Source organism: Callospermophilus lateralis, unplaced genomic scaffold, assembly GCF_048772815.1.
Source record: "Callospermophilus lateralis isolate mCalLat2 unplaced genomic scaffold, mCalLat2.hap1 Scaffold_196, whole genome shotgun sequence".
NCBI lineage: Eukaryota > Metazoa > Chordata > Mammalia > Rodentia > Sciuridae > Callospermophilus > Callospermophilus lateralis.
In genome coordinates, this window is record NW_027512968.1 from 1,045,607 (window position 1) to 1,065,201 (window position 19,595).

Here is a 19,595-nt window from a genome sequence, read left to right on the forward strand (position 1 = left end):
ATTGCTGAGAATGGCACTGCACAGATGGCTCTAGACCCTCCCTGAACTAGTAAGAGCAACAGCAGGAACACCAGGAGCTATTCCTGACAAAGACAGAAAGGTGAGGGGTTTAGTTGGTCGTTGTCCACTCATTGTTTGAGCCCTGGAGTGTGGCTGAGTTGCAGGGAGGACTAAGAAACATTAGGAACCCTAGTTTTAGTCTCCATTACTGATTGTACCCCAGGCTTGCCTTTCTGCTCCACAGTCTTTTTATAGCAAACAAGGGTTGATGAAAGCTCCAGTGTTTACAATTCAATTGTAACTACATAAATTGACCGACGAGGCTGTCTTGTAGTAGCAATCATTAAATCACAGAAAATGGAGTATGTTTGCTCCACTTTGGGTCCAGTGACCCCTTTGTGGCTGGGAGCAGGGGTACACAGCACAATGCTTAAGCAGTTGACTTTCTGGAGTCTGTTTTTGAGGGTTGGATGGCAAATAGATCCCCAGAAAGGGACATTGGGGTGAATGGAAGTCCATATAGGTGCTGACCTCTGTGCCTGCCTCCCACCTGTGCTCTCTTGCAATTCCTAGGCTCAGGATCCAGCTGCTTCCAAGCTTTACTGACCCAGAGGTGGTTGCATTCCTTGAAGGGTGGGCGTTGCTTGTTGAATATGGCTTTTGTTTTATGATCTGCCTTTATTGAGTCAAATTGAGGATAGTTTTTGAAGCTTGCCTCTGCTTTGACACAAAATATAATTAGACAAATGTGCCACCCAATTAACTTGTACCTCTAATTTTTGAATATGGATAAAATGTTTTAAGTAACTGCAGACATCTATTGTTTAATCTGAGATCACTTGTCACTTAAAAAAAAAACAGCTGTGTTGATATCTATTAAACTCCAGTGGGCAAAAAAAAAATTTTTTTGTATGTTAGCAATAATGTGCACATTAGATATCATTAGATCACTAAATAATAATTACCTTATTATGGGAGGAGTTTGGATGGTTGAAGTTTCACTTTGAAAGTTTAGCATATTTTCCAGTTCCCCAACACTACTTTCTAAATTCTCAAAGTCTCTGAAGTCATTTGATTGACAACTACTTAAGCACGCTTATCCTGAAGTTGGCTATTGGGTGCTTCCGAACATGCTGGGGAGGGAAGTTCTTGCAGGTAGAGTTTGGAAATCTTTCACTCTCAATTTTTTTTAAATTCTCAGATTTTTACAAGGACAGTTAATTTTTACTTTTATTCTCTTGGAGCTTTTTCACTGTTTAAAAGGCTGTATCAAATGTATTGATATACACACAAGTGAGAGAAATTGTCTATGAGGTTTTAAAATATTCTGAATAATATTTTCTTTCTTTTTAGCTGTCTCCGTTATGAGGTACAGCACCTCTGCTTTTGGGTTTGCAGTAAGTAATCTGAAATGTACTTTCATGAAATTTTGCACGATTTTTCTAAGCTCATGAGTCTCACCCTAAGCCCTCAAATAAGAGGGTGATTGGAATGGGTAACACACCTTTTATGGAAACAGCTTCTATAAAAATTATAATTCAGTAGAATTAAACTGCAATGAGACTATATTTCTCCAGCACAGCTGGGAGGGAACCACATTTTTAACAAAGTGGTTAGTTGAGAGGGTGTTTTAGGAATCTCAGTTCTTTTTTCTCTTCCAGGTTGTGTGCGGACCTGGCCTGTACTGGAGTGATGCATTTGCTGGTGTCGACAGAGCTGTTTGAGAGTTAGGATTGATACTACTCACGTTGGGATAAGCCAGTCTGTAGCCCAACTAGGACTCCCTGAATTCTCAGCCTGCCCCCTGAGGGAAGTTGGTCAGAGAAAGCAGGTCTCTTTTTACAGGATTAGGGTTAATATTTTGAAGCATTGGATAACAATTCCCCATGCCCCTTCAAGTGTCAGTGCTTGTAGTTTTCTGGATGAGCAGTGTGACATGGTGTGATGACTCACAAAAGAGCTCATTTCACATCCCTTCTGCATAGAGGTAGGGTTTCCTGTTCCTGCGGGTATGTGTGCATGTTCCTAAACCCACTTCTGCCCTTTGTTGTTAAGAATTTAATGTTTGGCGGGTATGCAGATTCTTTTCAGAATCTGAAGAAGGATGTGGATTGTCGAGAATAATGCGCATCACTGCACACACACACCACATATATACACACACACTTTCTTCCTTTACTTTAGCAAGACCTCACCTTTTCCCTGAACACCCTCTCCTTCCATCCATTTTTCTCTCTCTCTGCATTTCTCTTATTCAAACACAGTGCTGAATTTTGTATGCAATATTGAAGTGTTGGTGTAGTTCCTGGAGCCTCTGGGTGACTCCTATCCTTACCCCTGAACCCAGGTAAAGCAGTTCCATTGACAGCCAGTAAAAGAATCCTTACCCAAGATCTTTGGCTTGGGATATGCGGGAAAATGTTGAAATTATCTTGCTGGCCTTGGGGAAATGAGGGCCACATCTTCTAGAACAGTGTACCCCTGTCCCACATTTCCAGAGTGCTAAGAGTCAGGGGATGTGGCAGCAGATCCCACCAATAACACAGGGGCTCTGATGCTGCTACCAGGTCAGCACTTGGGTACTGAGTCTCCAGTCTCCCAAGATTTTACGATGAAGATCTTGAATGGCTGCATCAAAGTGTCTAAAAAACAGTGCTTCGAATCACTCATTCAGATATTCTGAATCACAGGATAGTTATCCTGTGTCTTCATAGCCATGCCCCATTAACTCTGGAGAAACCACTAAAGTCATGTCTCTTTCTTCTAGTTTGACGCCATCCTGGATGTCCTGTCATCAGCGATTGTCCTGTGGCGTTATAGCAATGCGGCTGCGGTACACTCTGCTCATAGAGAGTACATGTAAGTGGATTCTTATCTTTTTTGCAGACTACAGAACTCTGAGGGCATGCAATGAGAAAGTCCTCAGACTGCCTTTGAAGGCACCTGATGTGATTTTTAACCACGTGAAAAGTCTCTCCTGGGATGGTTAAAAAGATGGAGTGTATCTGTTTAATTCTCTGTTCCCTGCTCTTCAGTCTGGAGTGAATATTTATTTGCTTGTCTGTCTGTCTTTCCTTCATTTCTTCCTCCCTCCCTCCCTCTCTTGCTCCATCCCTCTCTTTCCCCTCCTTTTTCTTTCCCAGGACCACACACATGCTTGGCAAGTACTCTACCACCGAGCTACACCCTGCAAACCCCCAGAGTCAGATTTTGGGTTTTGAGAATCAGTACTTGCTATCTCAACACTGCATTCCCTCATCTGGAAAAGCAGGAAATAATTCCTTCTCTATGCATTGTGATGAATACATACACATGCATGTACATAAATATATTAATTTTTGTGTGTTTATATGTATGTGTGTGAGCATGTGTGTGTATCAGGGCAAGAGTTTTGCCCTGCCTCTGCAGCTTTTGAATGGTTCAACACAAGTGAGAAAATGCCTCCCTGCTGAGATTTATGATAGTGCCTGGAGAAAAGGTATTTTTTAAAATTAATTTATTTTTTTGTTGCATTATAATCTTACATAACAATGAGATTCATTATGACATTTTTGTACATGCATATGACCTAATTTGGTCGATCTCATTTCCAAGTACCTTCCCTTTCCCTTCCCTCCTTCCTGCCTCTGATCTATTTGCTTTACTCAATTGATCTCTCTTCCATTATTATTATAATCTAATTATATGTAAAAGTGGTATTGATTGTGGTATATTTGTATATAGGTATGGCATAATTTGGTAGATTTTATTCCCAGTACTCCCCCATACCCTGCCCTCTTCTCTTCCTCTCAATCCCTTTTCTCTACTCTATTGGTTTCTAGAAGGTACTCTTGAATGGGATGGTAAGCTGTACTCTTAACATTCAAAGGTCGAGAGGTCTCTTTGATGCCAGGAGATGCAGACAGTAATGTACTCGAGATTCAATTTGTCTAATGGAAAATTCAAAGATGACACCATAATGAATTCACTAATGAATTTTAGTTTACTTTATTGTTGGTTTTGGGTATTACACAGAAACTTCTTTTATGTGTTAAATACTTTTTATGTGTATTAGCTCTTTTAACAAATATTAAGTATTGAGTTTGTGATATCATGGATCATTTTAGAGAAAGTTAATTTTAAAAAGTGCATTAATTTGTGGCTGAAAAAAAAACAAGAAAACAATTGTAAGTACCAAATTAATTTTGTAAAATTACAAGCAGCGGTTCTGAAATGATCAAAATTGTATTAACACTGGTCTATCTGAAGGAGCAGCTAATGCTTCTACCCAATCTGTTATGTGGGTATTTGAAAAATTTAGTAAAAGAAGTCTCCATAGCATTATCTAGGGAAATTCTTGGATTTCAAGAACTAGCCACTGTCTTGACAGAAGAACATATAATCTTTGGTTCTATAGTTGCACTATCTAATATTCTTACCACTAATGCAATATTTTAGCACTTGATCTGTGGCTTGTCCAAACTGAGATGTGTTGGAAATGTAAAATACCTACTAAATTCCCAAGATAGGAAGAAAAAAAGAATGTGAAAGTTTTATTAATATTGAGAATATTGATTGCATTACATGTTAGTATCAGAATGCTTTAGATATATTGGACTAAACTATTAGAACTACTTTTTCTTCTGTTTATTTTTAAATATGGTTTCTAGGTGTTGAAAATTATGTGTCTTGCATTCTATTTCTATATATAGGAAAAATGAGAATGATTTTAAGTAGAGAACTCTTCTCTCTGCCTATTCTTTCTTATTTTAGAGTTAATCAAGAATTTGATTTACAGTTCCAGAAGGAATTGAGTTCAGAGTGTCCCAATTTCTCTTTTCTAATTTGCCTTTTTTTCTGATTTTCTTTTGGCCCAGATAATTTTCATGTTTATTGGTTATAGTCATAAATTATTGTAGATTTTTTCCTTTTTTCCCCCTCTGTGTTGAGGATTACACCCAGGAAGTGTTTCATCTCTGAAATATACCCCGTCCCTTTTTAATTTTATTTTTGAGACAGGGTCTCACAAAATTGTAATCCTCCTGCCTCAGGCTCCTGAGAAAATGGGATTATAGTTGTCTACCACCATACCCAGCTATTGTGGCTTTTCTGTGAGAGTCAGTTTCTCTGTAAAGTTTGCCCAGATCAAGTTTAATGACAAGAAATATCTTTGGTTTCACTGTTTTTAATGATACCCAAACAAACACCATTGCAGAAAGTCTATATTATTATTCTAAAGTCAGAACTCAGAGATGATGCTTTTATAATTCCTAGGTGGTTGTTCGTTAGAAGATGCCAATGAATGCACTTGGAGATTTCTAATCTAGGAATTAAAATTATATTCACAGTCTTCTGTATTGTTGGCTTTAAAGTTTTAATCTCTGGCTTATCTCATGTAAGTTAAAAATTCATGAAATCACTGCCAGCTGAGAAACTGATGTTTGCATATTAATGAGCATAAATGAATTATGAGCAGCATAACTAGAAAAATCATTTGTTTTCATGATGTTGCTAGAGAAGATTATTAGATGGAAATGGAAATATCCAAGTGGGCCTTGGTTAAGCTTTTTTATTTTTCCGTTCTGGACTCAAAGCCACTGAATGAGTTTGAATTTCCAATGCAAAGAGAATAGAAACTTTTTTTGATCTTGCTTTCTGTTGACTGTCCTGACTATGCATGTGCTGGGGTGTTTGATGCTAGAGGAAGAGAGATACCACTTCTGCACCACCACAGAAGGGTAACCCCAATTGATTTATTGCATTAAAATGGGTTTTTTTTTTGTTTAAAAACCCCACATAAATGAAAAGTTGTGCTCCATTTGTGTGCAATGAATCGAAATCCATTCTGCTGCCATGTATAATTAGTTAGAACAAATAAAAAATTAAAATATAAAAAAGCATAAAATTTCCTCTTAACCATTTTTAACATTTTTAAAAACATTATTTATTTATTCTTTAGATATATATGACAGCAGAATGCATTTTGGGGTCATTATACACATTGCAGCACAACTTTTCTTTTCTCTGGTTGTATATGATATAGCTTTATACCATATGTGCAGTCATACATGTACTTAGGGTAATGATGTCTATCTCATTCCACCATCTTTCCTATCCCCATAACCCCTCCCCTCCTCTCCCTCCCCTTTGCCATTTTTAAGTGTGCAGTTCAGTTGTATTAATTTTATTCACATTGTTGTGAAACAGATACCCAGACCTATTTTATTTTGCAAAACTGAAATTCTATGCCCATTGAACACTTCTGTAACAGCAGTCACTTTCTGGTTCTATGACTTTGACGATGCTAGATGCCTCATAAAGGGGTCATGAAGTCTTTGATTTTTGTGACCAGCTTATTTTAATTTGTACACTGTCTTCAAGGCTCATCCATCTTTCATTGTGTGACACAATTTCTTTCTCTAAAGATTGAATAATATTCCACTGTACGTATATAGCATATTTTGTGTATCCATTCATTCATTGATAGGTATTTATATTGCTTCCACCTCTTGTTTATTGGGATAATGCTGCCATGAATGGGTGTGCAAATATCTCTTTGAGAACTTGCTTTCAGTTCTTTTGGATATATATCCAGAAGTGGCATTCCTGAATCACATGGAAGTCATATCTTAAAATTTTTGAGGAACTTCCATTCTGTTTACCACAGCACTTGCACCATTTTATAATCCCATTTACTAGTTATTCAAGCTTCAAATTTTGTCAGTCACTTTTCTGTGAATAACGGGTATGGGACAGATGGAGAATCAGGTTTTCTCATGGTCTGAGTTTTCAACATGAGTATAATAGATGGAAGAGCAATGGAATCACGTAGATGTGCAAGGGAAGGAGTTATCAAATAGACCAGAATATCCAAACTGGGCCAGGAGGGATGGGATGACAATGAAAAGGTTAATGAACAGTCCTCATAGATTAGAAGTCCCTATGAGGTCAAGAATGGTTGGTGTAGAGCCAAGTGTAGTGACATACATCTGTAATCCCAGTGACTTGGGAGGCTGAAGCAGGAAGATTGAAGGTTCAAAGTTAGCCTCAGGAAAATGGCAAGGCCCCAGGCCACTTAGAGAGACCCTGCCTCTAAATAAAAAAAAATTTAGAAAGGGAGCACTGAGGATGTGGCTTAGTGGTTAAGTGTCCCTGGGTTCAATTCCTGGTACTAAATAAATAAATAAATAAATAAATATGGTTGGTGTGTGTGGGAGGGGAATGCTAATCTGAGAATGAGAAGTTAAAAGCCAAGAATTCGTAGGTGTTTCATTGGTATATATTCAGGATGAGAGTGTGGCTGAGTTAGGGTGGTCATAAAAGGTCAGAGGTTTGAGTGAGGCCAGGAGTTGGATGGATGCTTCATCTGGAATGGAAGTTAACAGGAGTGTTTCCAATTTGGGGAGCAGATACAAGCAGTAAAACAGGTACTACCATCATTAGTAAATGAAGGCGGGCCAGGAGGTTGGAGATAATGAAATAAAGGGGGTATACTGAGTGGTTGAGTTGGATGGCAACAGGCAGTGTTGCGGAAGCAAGCTGGAGAAATGGTTTGAAATTGATGTCTGGAGAAAGAGACTTTGAAAGTGAGCAAGAGAAAAACTGTCTCTTCTTTGAAGGTAGGAAAAATAGCTTCCTCAGTGGAAAACCAGGTTATCACCAGGGCAGGAAGGTAAAGAGAACAATCAGAACAGAGCTCGAAGGTGTGGAGATTGGGGTATGAGGAGACTGCTTGGTGGGAAGGTTTAGGGCCATGCTGGAGGAGGGAGTATAGAGAACCTGGGGACAGGGACAGGGTGGTAGCATTGGCCCTGTGCCAGTGAATTGCTATGCAGCCACTCAAAAGAATGAAGCAGTATTTGTATACTTACATTGTGAACACCAAGGTTCATTAAGTAAAGAAAGCATGGTGAAAAGTAGTATATGTGGTCTTTTCTCACTGGTTTTAAAATAAAGGGTTCATAGTCATGCATGCTTGCTCAGGCATATAAAAGATCCCTGCAGGGACACAAAGGAGACTGGCAGCAGGATCGCCTTCCCTCTAGCAGAGGGACTGGGGACAGAGGCAGAAAGGAGATGTTCTCTTTATGTCCTTTAGACCAAAGCTATCCAATAGACTATGATGTGGACATGCTCTATATCTGTGCCGTACAGTCAGAGCCACTAGCCACATGTGGCCATTGAGCTTGTCACATATGGCTATACCCATGGGGGAACTGGATTTTTAACATTAAAGAATTTAAATAGTCATGTGTGGTTAGATGCTAATGTAGTGGACAACGAATGCTTCTTTAGATAGATCACTTTCAATGTATACTTTTTATTTTATTTATTTATTTATTTATTTATTTATTTATTTTAGTTTTCGGCCGACACAACATCTTTGTTTGTATGTGGTGCTGAGGATCGAACCTGGGCCGCACGCATGCCAGGCGAGCGCGCTACCACTTGAGCCACATCCCCAGCCCTCAGTGTATATTTTTTAAACAGAGTTTTAATAAATCAAAAACATGGGGCTGGGCTTTAGTTCCTTGGTAGAGCACTTGCTTAGCCTTCCTAAGGCACTGGGTTCCATCCCCAGCACTGGGAGAAAATAAAATATCAAAAAAAAAATATCAAAAAAAAAAAAGCATAGAAAACCTGGAAATGAGAGGAAGATATTGAGAGAAGCAGGGTGATGCTGCAGGTGGAGAGTGTGGGGAGAAATTAGTGTACCAGGAACTTGGCAAGGTTGAATGACACAGGGAATTTTACGCCTGTCTTCTTAGCCATTCTCAGCCCCATGTACCATGTAAGGCCACAGGAAGGACAGCCTCCTGCTGCTGTCAGCTGCCAGGGCCATCGGGATGCTTGCCACAGATGGTACAGCTTGATGCTCTTTGGGAGCCTCTGACATTTTGCATATGGTTGCAGCACAGGTGGGGTCCCATGAAGACGCCCTTTCCCCAGCTGTCTCTTTGGGTGATCTGTCAGCTCATTGAGACAGAGGGGTGGAGGCAGATGGAAGGCGTTGCTCACCTTTCCAGGCTTACTTATTCTGCAACAGAGTCAGCCACACAGCCGGAGATGATGATCTTCTGTTTCAAATGTACCTGCAGATGGCATTTCTAGCACGCTGGAAAGCGAGTTTGAGAGGTCTGGAATGGATGCTCTTAGAGACGCATAAATTCTTTGTGTGTCTTCTCATATGAAATAAATGGGGTACCCTGGTTCTTACCCAGGGAACTTGCTCTGTTTTCTTTTCCAATTTGCTGATCCAAACTCCTCGGCCTCAAAACTACCCGTTGACAGGATTGCTTGATGATCGCCTTTTGATGACTGACTTCCGCAGTGCCCTTTCTGCTTTTGGAAACAAGTCCAAAACTTAAAAAGAAAAGTAACCAATTCAGTCAAGAGAATGATGTATTGGTAATTTGCTTCTGGTGCCTAATCTAAATGGACTGCAAAGGCAATGATTTATACCAAGAGCCATATTAAAATAGTATCAGTCTCTCTGACTTCTCATGGGGTGTTTGATCTGGCCCTAAATCAAAGACTCTGGGGGAAGCAAATCCCATTTACCCTACATCTCTCTAGTGCTCTTAGCTTTATAAAGCTCTTCAATGTGTTTTAGCTCAAGAGCAGAACCTGAACTAGAAGAATAAATAACTTCAGAGCTGCCCTCGATGACTAGTGAGATCTGAGGCAGAAGGTAGAGCATTTATGGCAGGACATGAGCTCATTTACCTTAAATAGTTTGGATTTTGTCTTACCTGAAGGGTAGAAGGGAATGGTCTCCAACTGGCAAAAGCCTTTGATCCACCAAAAGACATGTGAAACCTGCCAGGGTGCAGACATGACACTAACTGGTTGTGCATTATGGGCGGGGAATTAGAGGATGGAGTGTAGACTTGGTCTCATTAATAATTAAACTATGTCCCCCCAAAAGATATGTTGAAGTTCTAACCTGCAGCACTACAGAATGTGATTGTATTTAGAAATACGGCCTTTGCAGATGTCATGAAATTAAGATGAGGTCATGCTCTATGGGGGTGGCCCTAACCCAGTGTGACTAGTAGCCCCAAGAGAAGAGATAAGAGAGACACACAGAGTTGACAGCTATGTGAGATGCAGGCAGAGATTGGAGTGGTGCATTTATAAGCCAAGGAATCAAAAAGGATAGGTTTAAAATGAGTGTGACTCTAATGACACCTTGATTTCAAACTTCCAGCTTCCAGAACTATAAGACAATGAAGTTCTCTTTAAGCCACCAAGTTTGTGGTGCTATTAAGATTGTTCTGGAAAACTGATACAGTCCTCAAGAAGAGTCCTCCATGAGGGCTATGCTGTCTCTCACCAGCTCTGTCTTTCACTAATTTATTAATCTTTTGAAACCTCAGCTCTCCCTTCTGTGAAAGGGGAGGAGAGTTATGGCAGTGGCCAGATGCTTTGTGGTTAAGATGAAGCCTGGCACTGAATGTGACTTCAATATATGCTCAGAAATGTTAGATGAATAATTTTCCATCCTTAGAGTTTGGGAAATGTTTTAATTTGTTGTACTAAAGTGGTGTGATATTATCTGTCCCCATTATTTTTGTTTTGCTTCTGAAGAGCACAGAATAAAAGAACTTACCAAGAAAAAAAATTTAAATTTGAAGCAGACACTTTTGCATACTTACAAAGTTGCTTTGACTTGGGGACATTGTGTGGGGGGGAGTAAGTAGTGGAGGTGACAAACGTTGTTCCTTGATTTCTTAATCTCACTCCCCTTCAAAGAAATGTGATTTGTGTGTGGCAAGTTAAAGTAATTCATAATATTATAGAAAGTTGAGGCAATTCATAAAGGTACAAAGAATGTATTAAAACTCACTAGTTACAGAGCATCCCAGGGAAAACTATAGCTAAGGTCTTTATATGTAACATGTATGCATACACATACAAGCACATGGTCATACATCTTTAAATATGTATATATACACATATATATGCGTATATATACACATATAATATATATATACACACATACACACATGCATGTGTATATATATACGTGTGTGTATGTATTAACATAGAGATGTTCATCAAAGTGGTTTTTCTCCTGTATTTTGAGCATCTTCCACCTTAGAATAAATAGAGGTTTTTATTTTTTGATAGCTATGTAGTATCTATGGATTTAGTCTATTTTGTTTCAGGATATTTCTACTAAAGAAGTGGGTTATTTCCAATGTCTTGGTGTTATAAACAACCCCAAATAACTGTCTTTATACATTTGTATTTTAATGCTTTTCTTATTTCTTTAGGATCTGGTACTAGAATTTGAGGTCAAAGTTTAGGCTACCATAATATTGACAAGCAGAGTTAAAATATGCTCCAAAAATATCATTCTAACTTATGTTCTCACTAGCAGCAGCTGAGGGTGTCTGTTTACTCACCTTTGCCAGCACCAAGTGTTATAATTCTTTTTGAATTTGCCAGTTGTTGAGGTGGAAAATTGAATTCCTCATGTTAACATGCATTTCTTTAGTTACCAATCTAGTTGAATAAATTCCCATATGCTTCTTGGGCATTTGTATTTCTTTTGGGAAATATATTGCCAGAATTTTGATTGGGAATGAGAAGACTCTCATTTATGTTTTGGAAAGGAACCCAGATTCACACTCCTAGAACTCAGGTGACTAAGAAGTACAGCATCATAATTGATCAACTAGTTCTTACCTTACCTCTCACCACCTATATTCTTTTTTTCTTCTTTTTTTTCTTCTTTCTTTCTATTTTTTTTGCACAACTGTACTTTTTTCTGTTACAGATCTAATTACCTGAACTTCACTTATGCATTGGTAAATTTGTTTGTCCAGCTCCTCATAACACTTTAAACTCACCAGAGCAAAAGTCTTCTTTTATCTATCTTATTCCCAGGCCCTAGACTAATCCCTAGCATGTAGTAGGTACTCATTAAAGAATTGCAGAATGAATAAGTTTGTTGGGTTGAACCCAAATACCATGTGTAACTATAAAGCTCTAATAAAAAAAATTGCAAGATGAAAGATTGAACTATAGGATCCCTTGAAGTTATGTAAACTTTTGGTAACCCTTATTAAGATTCTAGTAATAACCATTCACTGAGCACCTGATTTATGCCATGTATCATGCTGGGCTCTGGCTTAAAGGTGTTAATACCCAATAGAGAAGGTAAGTATTGTTCTTGAAGGTTCATGGCTAGTAATGGATAGAACTGGGCTTTAAACCCAGCTCTTGATGGCCCTGAAGTTTGCTTCTTACCACTATGCGACACTATCTCTCCAAATGATCATTTGTAGGTCTTGGTTTTACCAGTTTCTCATTCTTCCCTTTTGAACTAGCTTTTCCTAATGGGCATGGTGGTGCATGCCTATAATCTCAGTGACTCAGGAGGCTGAGGCAGGAGGATCTCCACTTTGAGGCCAGCCTCAGCAACTTAGTGAAGCCCTAAGCAATTTGTGAGAAAAATGAAAAAAAAAAAAAAGAAAAAGAAAGGCCTGGGGATGTATCACAGTGGTAGAGCACTACTCCTGGATTCAATTCCCAGTATATGCCTCCCCTCCCTAAAAAAACAAAAAACAAAAAAAGCACTTTTTATGGTAATTAGCTGAATCCACAATTAATTTAGCAGGAGTTAATTCAGAAGAATTAAAAATTATAACATCATTGAACTTGAAATGCAGCCCTGGGCTTTGGTGCTACTGTGTAAGGTGGGAAAATGGTTGGAATTGGCCAGACAGAGACAAACTGCCTGGGCCACTACAGGGCAGCCTAGGTGCCTGGTAGACATTACTAGGAGCTGGCATTTATGTCCTGGGTTTCATGGCAAATAGCTGCCATGTGGTCCATTGTGGCCTTCCTTCACCTAGCCATGGCAAGCACCTCCAGTGTCTCAAAGGCCTTCCAAATGAGGCTCATTAGTCTCACCTGCAACCCGGACTTCTTCCATGGTCTTTGAAACAGCCCCGTTTTCATGACACAGGGCTGATGCTCAGCTTTCTAGCTTTGCCATCAAGGAAGAGGAGCCAGCCTTTGTCCACAGATATTGCTTATCCTCTGGCACTTGCTGCCATGGTATTCACTGCATGAGAAGTGCTCTATTCCTGAGAGTACCAGTGCCCAGCACTGTGGCTTTCTTTCACCCTGAGGACTGCCACTCTTTTGGAAACCTGAGCTTGCTGTGTCATTGCTTGTTCTCTTTCCTTCCTCTGCTCTGTGCTGCCCTGGTGGGAATTGCTGCTGGTGTTTAGAGATGATGGCCTTAGTCAGGCACCCTCCTGGTAGAGATCAGAATTTGCCGCTCTCTGCTATGACCACCTTTGTTAAAGCGGGGTTTGGGCAGGCTCTTTCCCTTCTCTGAGCTGTCCCATTTTTTCACCCAGAATTTTTTGAGCCTGCTTACTCCACAGCCATATTTGAAATTTTAGAATCAGTTTTTATGGCATGTATTTTTTTCTCACTTTGCCCCATATTTTGTTCTGTGTGTTTGCTATTAGATGTTCTTAATCCAATCTGACTTAACATAGCACTTGACATTGACTGTTGACCAACACCAAAATGCTGATGTGGGTTATAGTTGTCATTTACTTTATACTTTTGGAATTTCCTGAAAAACACTTTTGCAAGGTACATATGTTAGTTTTATAATTCTATCAATCATACTTTTGAGGAATAAAATAGAGGAAATGAATCTGGGGACAAAGAATAAAGCTTTCATCTCCTCCCCATTGAAACTGCTTTCTTTATCCTCTATTGTGCAATTGGTTTTAAGCCATCAGCCCTACTGGGTGTTTTCACATAGGACTGCTACTTTTAGAAAGGAAGTCCTCTCTGTGCATTGTGACCTCTTTTGGGTCTGTGAAGTTGCATGGGATGGAATTCTGGGGATCATTATTTTCCTCCATCTCTCCTGCTTTTCTTTAAGTGTTGTACCCTTTCAGCATGGAGTCAGCTTAGGTTTTATCAGTGTCTCTCTGCATCTTGAGTCAGCTTTTTCATATAGCTAAATTGTGAGATAGGAGGCATTTAAAGGAATACTTGGGCCATTTTTCATTGTTGCTACCTACCTCATAAAATTGTTACGAGAAACAAATGAGATAGTACAGGAAAGTTGCTTGGAACCATATTTGACTTATGCTAGGGATCTGATAAATTGGTGTTATTTTTAACGATAGGTTTTCCATGCAAAATAGAGATAGTTTTTTTTAAATAACTTTATTAAAATATAGTTCACATATGGGCACAGTGGTGTATGCTTAAAGCCCCAGCTACTTGAGAGACTAGAACAAGAGGAGGCTTGCTTGAGGCTAGTGTGGCTTTTAGTATTTTCAGAGTTATGTATCGGTAACTCTCAATCAATTTTAGAACATTGCCATTACCACAGAAAATAGTCCCAAGTTTCTTTACCCTTCATCAGTAAACCCTCCCAGCTTAGGCAACCAAAAATCTACTTTCTTTTTGGAGAGTGTGGACTCTTTTGAATATTTCACAAAAATGGAATCACACCATGTGGTCCATTGTGGCCTTCCTTCACCTAGTCATTCACTCAGTGTGATGTTTTTAGTATTCACCTGTGTTGTCAAGTCAGTTCTTCATGTCTTTCTGTTGTCCCATTGTCTATTACATGGACATGTCACGTTTTATTTATCCATTCATCATTTGATGGGCATTTGAGTTGTTTCCATCTTTGGGCTTTTAGGAAGAATGCAACTATGAACATTTGCCTACAAGTGTTTTTGTGGAAGTATGGACTTTTGGTGAGTGTAGAGCTAAGAGTGGAATTGCTGAAATTGTTAGTCCATTTAGGCTACTATAACCAAATGCTATAGATTGGATGGCTGGTAAACAACAGTAATTTATTTCTGACAGTTATGGGGGTTGGGAAGCCCAAGATCAAGGCAGATACAATGTTCCCATGAGAGATCATTTCCTGGTTTATAGATGGCATTTTCTTTCTGTGTCCTTCTATGGTAGGAAAACCAAGGAGCTCTCTAGGGCCCCTTTTATAAGGGCACTAATCCCATTCATGAGGTCTCCTCCCCATGATCTAATCACCTCCCAAAGGCCCTACCTTGTAGCCTTTTAAGGATTGGGATTCCAATTGTGGAAAGAGAACCAACATTCAGACTGTAGCACTAGGTTGTGTGATAACTATGTTGAACCTTTAAGAAACTGCCAAAATATTTTCCAAAGTGCTTATGCCATTTTGTATTCCTACCAGCAGGGTATGAGGTTTCCAGTTTCTTCACATCCTTGTCAACTCTTGTTATCTGCCTCTTAATTCTAACCTATCTAGTGAGTATAAGTGGCATCTGATTGTGGTTTTGATTTATACTTGAGGATTTTTATGCCTTTGAAAAAAAATGCCTTTCTTTTCCTTTTCTGATTTTTTTAGTTTCCACCACCTTTTAGAACTTCTGTTACCCAGCTAGGCATGGTGGCGCATGCCTGTAATCCCAGTGGCTCAGGAGGCTAAGGCAGGAAGATTGAGAATTCAAAGCCAGCCTCAACAACTTAGTGAGATCCTGTCTCAAAATAAAAAATAAAAAAGGGCTAGGTATGTAGCTCAGTGGTAGTGCCCCTGGGTTCAATCCCCAGTACCATAAAAAAAAAAAATCCTGTTACCTGTGCTATTAAAGTAGCATGTCATTGGCTGGAGAAGTTTTCGCCAAGAGGCCTCTACCTTACTGAAGTTTGTCCTCCTGGCCTCTTGAGGTCTGCAGGCTGAGGCTTGATTTTAATGGCACAAAAGTCAGGGACTCAGAATAAAGTCACAGAATTGACATGTAAGAACAGGATTCCCATTTATTAGTGACAAGATATCCTTCACAAGACATTGTCTGGTGTCTGTTTTAGCCTGTATGCTGTGACCCCCAACCTCCAAATTTGTAGGTTGGAGCCCTAACTTCCAGTATGATTGTGTTATGAAGTATCAGGATTTAGGGAGGTAATTAGGGTTAGATGAAGTCATAAACGCCCTTCTAAGAAGAGAAGAAGTGAGGAAGACAAAGAGCTCACTTCCTACCCCACGTGAGGACATAGTGAGAAGGCCCCTGTCTGCAAGCTAGGAAGAAAACCCTAATCAGAACCTGACCATACTGGACCCTCATCTGACTTTACCTCCAGAGCTGTGAGAAAACAATTGTCCTTTAAGCCCCCTCAGTTTGTGGTATTTTGCTATGGCAGCCCCAATTAAGAAAGTATATGTGTGGTTTATTTCATTTTCCTCCCTATAGATAGAACCACTTACGAATCCTGGCCATTGGAACAAGCAGGGGTTGGAGGAATTCACTATCTGGTGAGACATGGGGCTGTATACTAGCAGTGCTGTTTGAGTCTGAAAGGAGCCACCTTTGAGATAGGCTAAGGTTCCATCTTTGGGCACCACACTTTATTAGCATACTTTTTGTTTCTGTGGCTTCCCCCCTCTTTTTTCTATTCTATGAGCTTTTTTTCCAGTTATGTTGATATTATCACCATCTGCTGACAACTGAGGCTTCTATCTTTTTTAAAAAAATCATATTTTTTGAGTGCCTGTTGGCTCTCGACAGAGTCATGGTGCTTACGGTTTGGCAGGGAACAATGGCCTGAGAGTCGAGGGGTTGAAATACAGTTCCTGCTCTGATCTGTGGTAGTTAAGACTACTCTCTCAGAGTTAACAGTTTCTTATTACGCTTTGGGAACTCTGCTGAGTAATTTCTATGTTTTGTCTCCTTTAAGCATCAGAACCATCCTATAAGACCAAGATTTCACCATTAAGGTTTTACAGGAGAGGAAATGCAGGCTTAGTGAGGTACAGCAGCTTGCCCAGAGTGTAGAACTGGAATTCTGCTGGTGGATCCAGGATGGGCACCATGTCTGCATGACCCAAGGCATGTGTAGCCTTCATCTCTAAACGGTACTGTGCCCATCCGGCTCAGGAGAGGCCCCAGGGATTCATCATGTGCTGAGGACATGTGTGACAGTGAACATGGAAAGCGGAGGGGAGAACAGCTGTGAGCCACCCCAATCCTTAGCAGGCCCCACAGGAGCGTCTCACAGCCTTATGGACAGCTGGAAGGGGATCCCGGGGGGCTGCTGAGGGTGCTGTTTTTCTTTTTCCTGTAGCCAGAGAGAAGTTATTTTCCCAGTTTGAAAACAATTTCTTTCTTTTCAGTCTGTTTCTGATATACATAATGTCACTACCCTTTGTTTTCATTTTCCCATCTGTTAGGTTAAGGCTGAAACTTCTCATCTTACTTGCCTTGGAGGTATCTTATAAAAAGCATTAAAATTTTGGGGCTGGGGATGTGACTCAAGCGGTAGCGCACTTGCCTGGCATGCGTGTGGCCTGGGTTCGATCCTCAGCACCACATACAAACAAAGATGTTGTGTACGCCAAAAACTGAAAAATAAATATTGAAATTCTCTCTCTCTCTCTCTCTCTCTCTTTCTCTCTCCCTCTCTCTCTTTTAAAAAAAAGCATTAAAATAGAATATGTTCTAAAGACTTGGAATGTGGGCATGTAAGCTCTTTCCCTCTCTCTATAATTATTAATATATACAAATACATATATATATTTATATATTTTAAGTAAATATTTTAAATAATATATATATATATATTCAGCCAAGAAAATACATACACACACACAAACACACACACACATCCAATACAACATATCAATAGGTATATGATGTATATCTATAAAATCATCATGTTTTTAAATACAATTAAATTCTTATTTTTTAAAGAAAGTATTTTTTAAACTTCCTTTCTTCCTTCTTTCCTTCCTTCTGATTGAACCTGGTGACTCACACATGCTAGGCAAGAGCTCTACCACTGAGCCATAATCCCAGCCCTAAATGCAATTAAATTTTTTTTGAGAGAGAGAGAATTTTTAATATTTATTTTTTAGTTTTCGGCAGACACAACATCTTTGTTTGTATGTGGTGCTGAGGATCGAACCCGGGGTCGCACGCATGCCAGGCGAGTGCGCTACCACTTGAGCCACATCCCCAGCCTCAATTAAATTGTTTTTAAACATACTATTTTATCATGTATGAACACCTAACAATAGATCTATACTCTTAAAAGACAATGCAGTATTATTAACTAGAGGCACACTGTTGTACAGGAGATCTCAGAGCTTCTTCATCTTGTATAACTGACTTTACGCTCTTTAATCAGTATTGCTTTTTACCCCACTTCCTTGCCTGATATTCTTAAACATAAAACCCAAGGGGAAACCTCTTAAAGGACTTCAGGATTTCCATAAGAAGATTGCTCCAAGGTTTAAATGGAAGAATACAGCACTCTTTCTTTCCATAGCTCTTCTGGGGCAACTGAACAGGGCTTCTTCCTGTTATTTGTTGCTACAAAGGGTTCGTTTAGTTTGGGTGTTATCACACACTAAATTTTTTTCTCTGGTATCTACAGCCATGAAAATCATTTTCTCTTTTTGCACATGTTGTTTTTAATGAGATAACTCAAGTGCATGATACATCAGTGATGTGGAAGCCGCCCATAAATAAACAACATGCTGATCTTGACTTCTCTTAAATTCAAGTTCAAATTCTCTTCCTCCCCTAAGGAGACTGAGTCTGAGATCATGGGTCACCCAGGTTATTCTAGGTGTAGTTCTTCCAGAATAGGAAAACATGTGTTGGAGTCTGAAATTGATGGCCTTTAAAGAACAGTAGCTGTGTACACTGTCTGTGGGCAAATTCTGGCTGAGAGAAAGGATATACATTTGGAAAATGACAGTTAATCCTTGATCTCAGTATCTTTTATTACCCCCTAATTTTGAGCAAGATATTTTGTTGTCTTCAGCTAAGACCCATCTGGCTATCTCTCTGCTCCTTCTTCAGGTTGGATTTGACTGTTTCAGTTGACAGTCCACAAAATGTGGCCACAGGGTCCTCATGGCCTTTTCCAGGTTACTATAGCAGAAAGCAAATTGTAGCTTTGGCTTACTTTGAATTTCTAGGTTTACTTCCTCATTTCTGGAGTGGTGAGTAAGTGATTAACTCATCATTGGTTTCTGGTTGAATAGATGTCTGTCAATAAGCATGCCTTTTGTGTTGTACATGAGAAGGTAAAATTTATTTTGAAAAAGTTCGGTTTTACTCATTAGTTTCATATCAAGAGATGCACTTCCAAATACCCTACTCTGAGGTGTATTCATTTATTCAGTGAGTTATTTAGGGCCTACTGTGTGCCAGGTACTTTGTGAGGAACCAGGAAGAAACCAGATAAATCAGCTCCCTGTCTTAGATACCTAAAAGGAGAAAATGGACAATAAAGTAATTGCAGAGGTAGTAAGAGCTGTGAAGAAAGTAAAACAAACCAGGATACTGAGACAGAGTGCATGAGGAGGGCTTCTCTGAAGTTGGGGGTTAAGGGAGGTCACTCTGCAGAGGTGATAATTGAATGAATCCTTTTTTTTCCAGGCATAAAGGGGCCTGGAAAAAAGTATCCCCAGACAGAGGGATCACTGCAAACAAAGTCCCTAAGGTGGGACCAGCTTGCTGTGTTTGAGAGTCAGAAAAATGGCTTGCTGTGGCTGGACCCAAGTGGTGAGGGAAAAGGGAAGACACAGCTGGAGCCTTGGAAGCCTCGGGAGGAAGTTTTGATTATCA

The 19,595-nt window shown here is 39.6% G+C and overlaps 1 pseudogene; it reads left to right on the forward strand.

Moving 5' to 3' along the window:
• The window catches only part of LOC143388666 (transmembrane protein 163-like), a 192,997-nt pseudogene that overhangs the window by 122,264 nt on the left and 51,138 nt on the right, over window positions 1-19,595 (forward strand).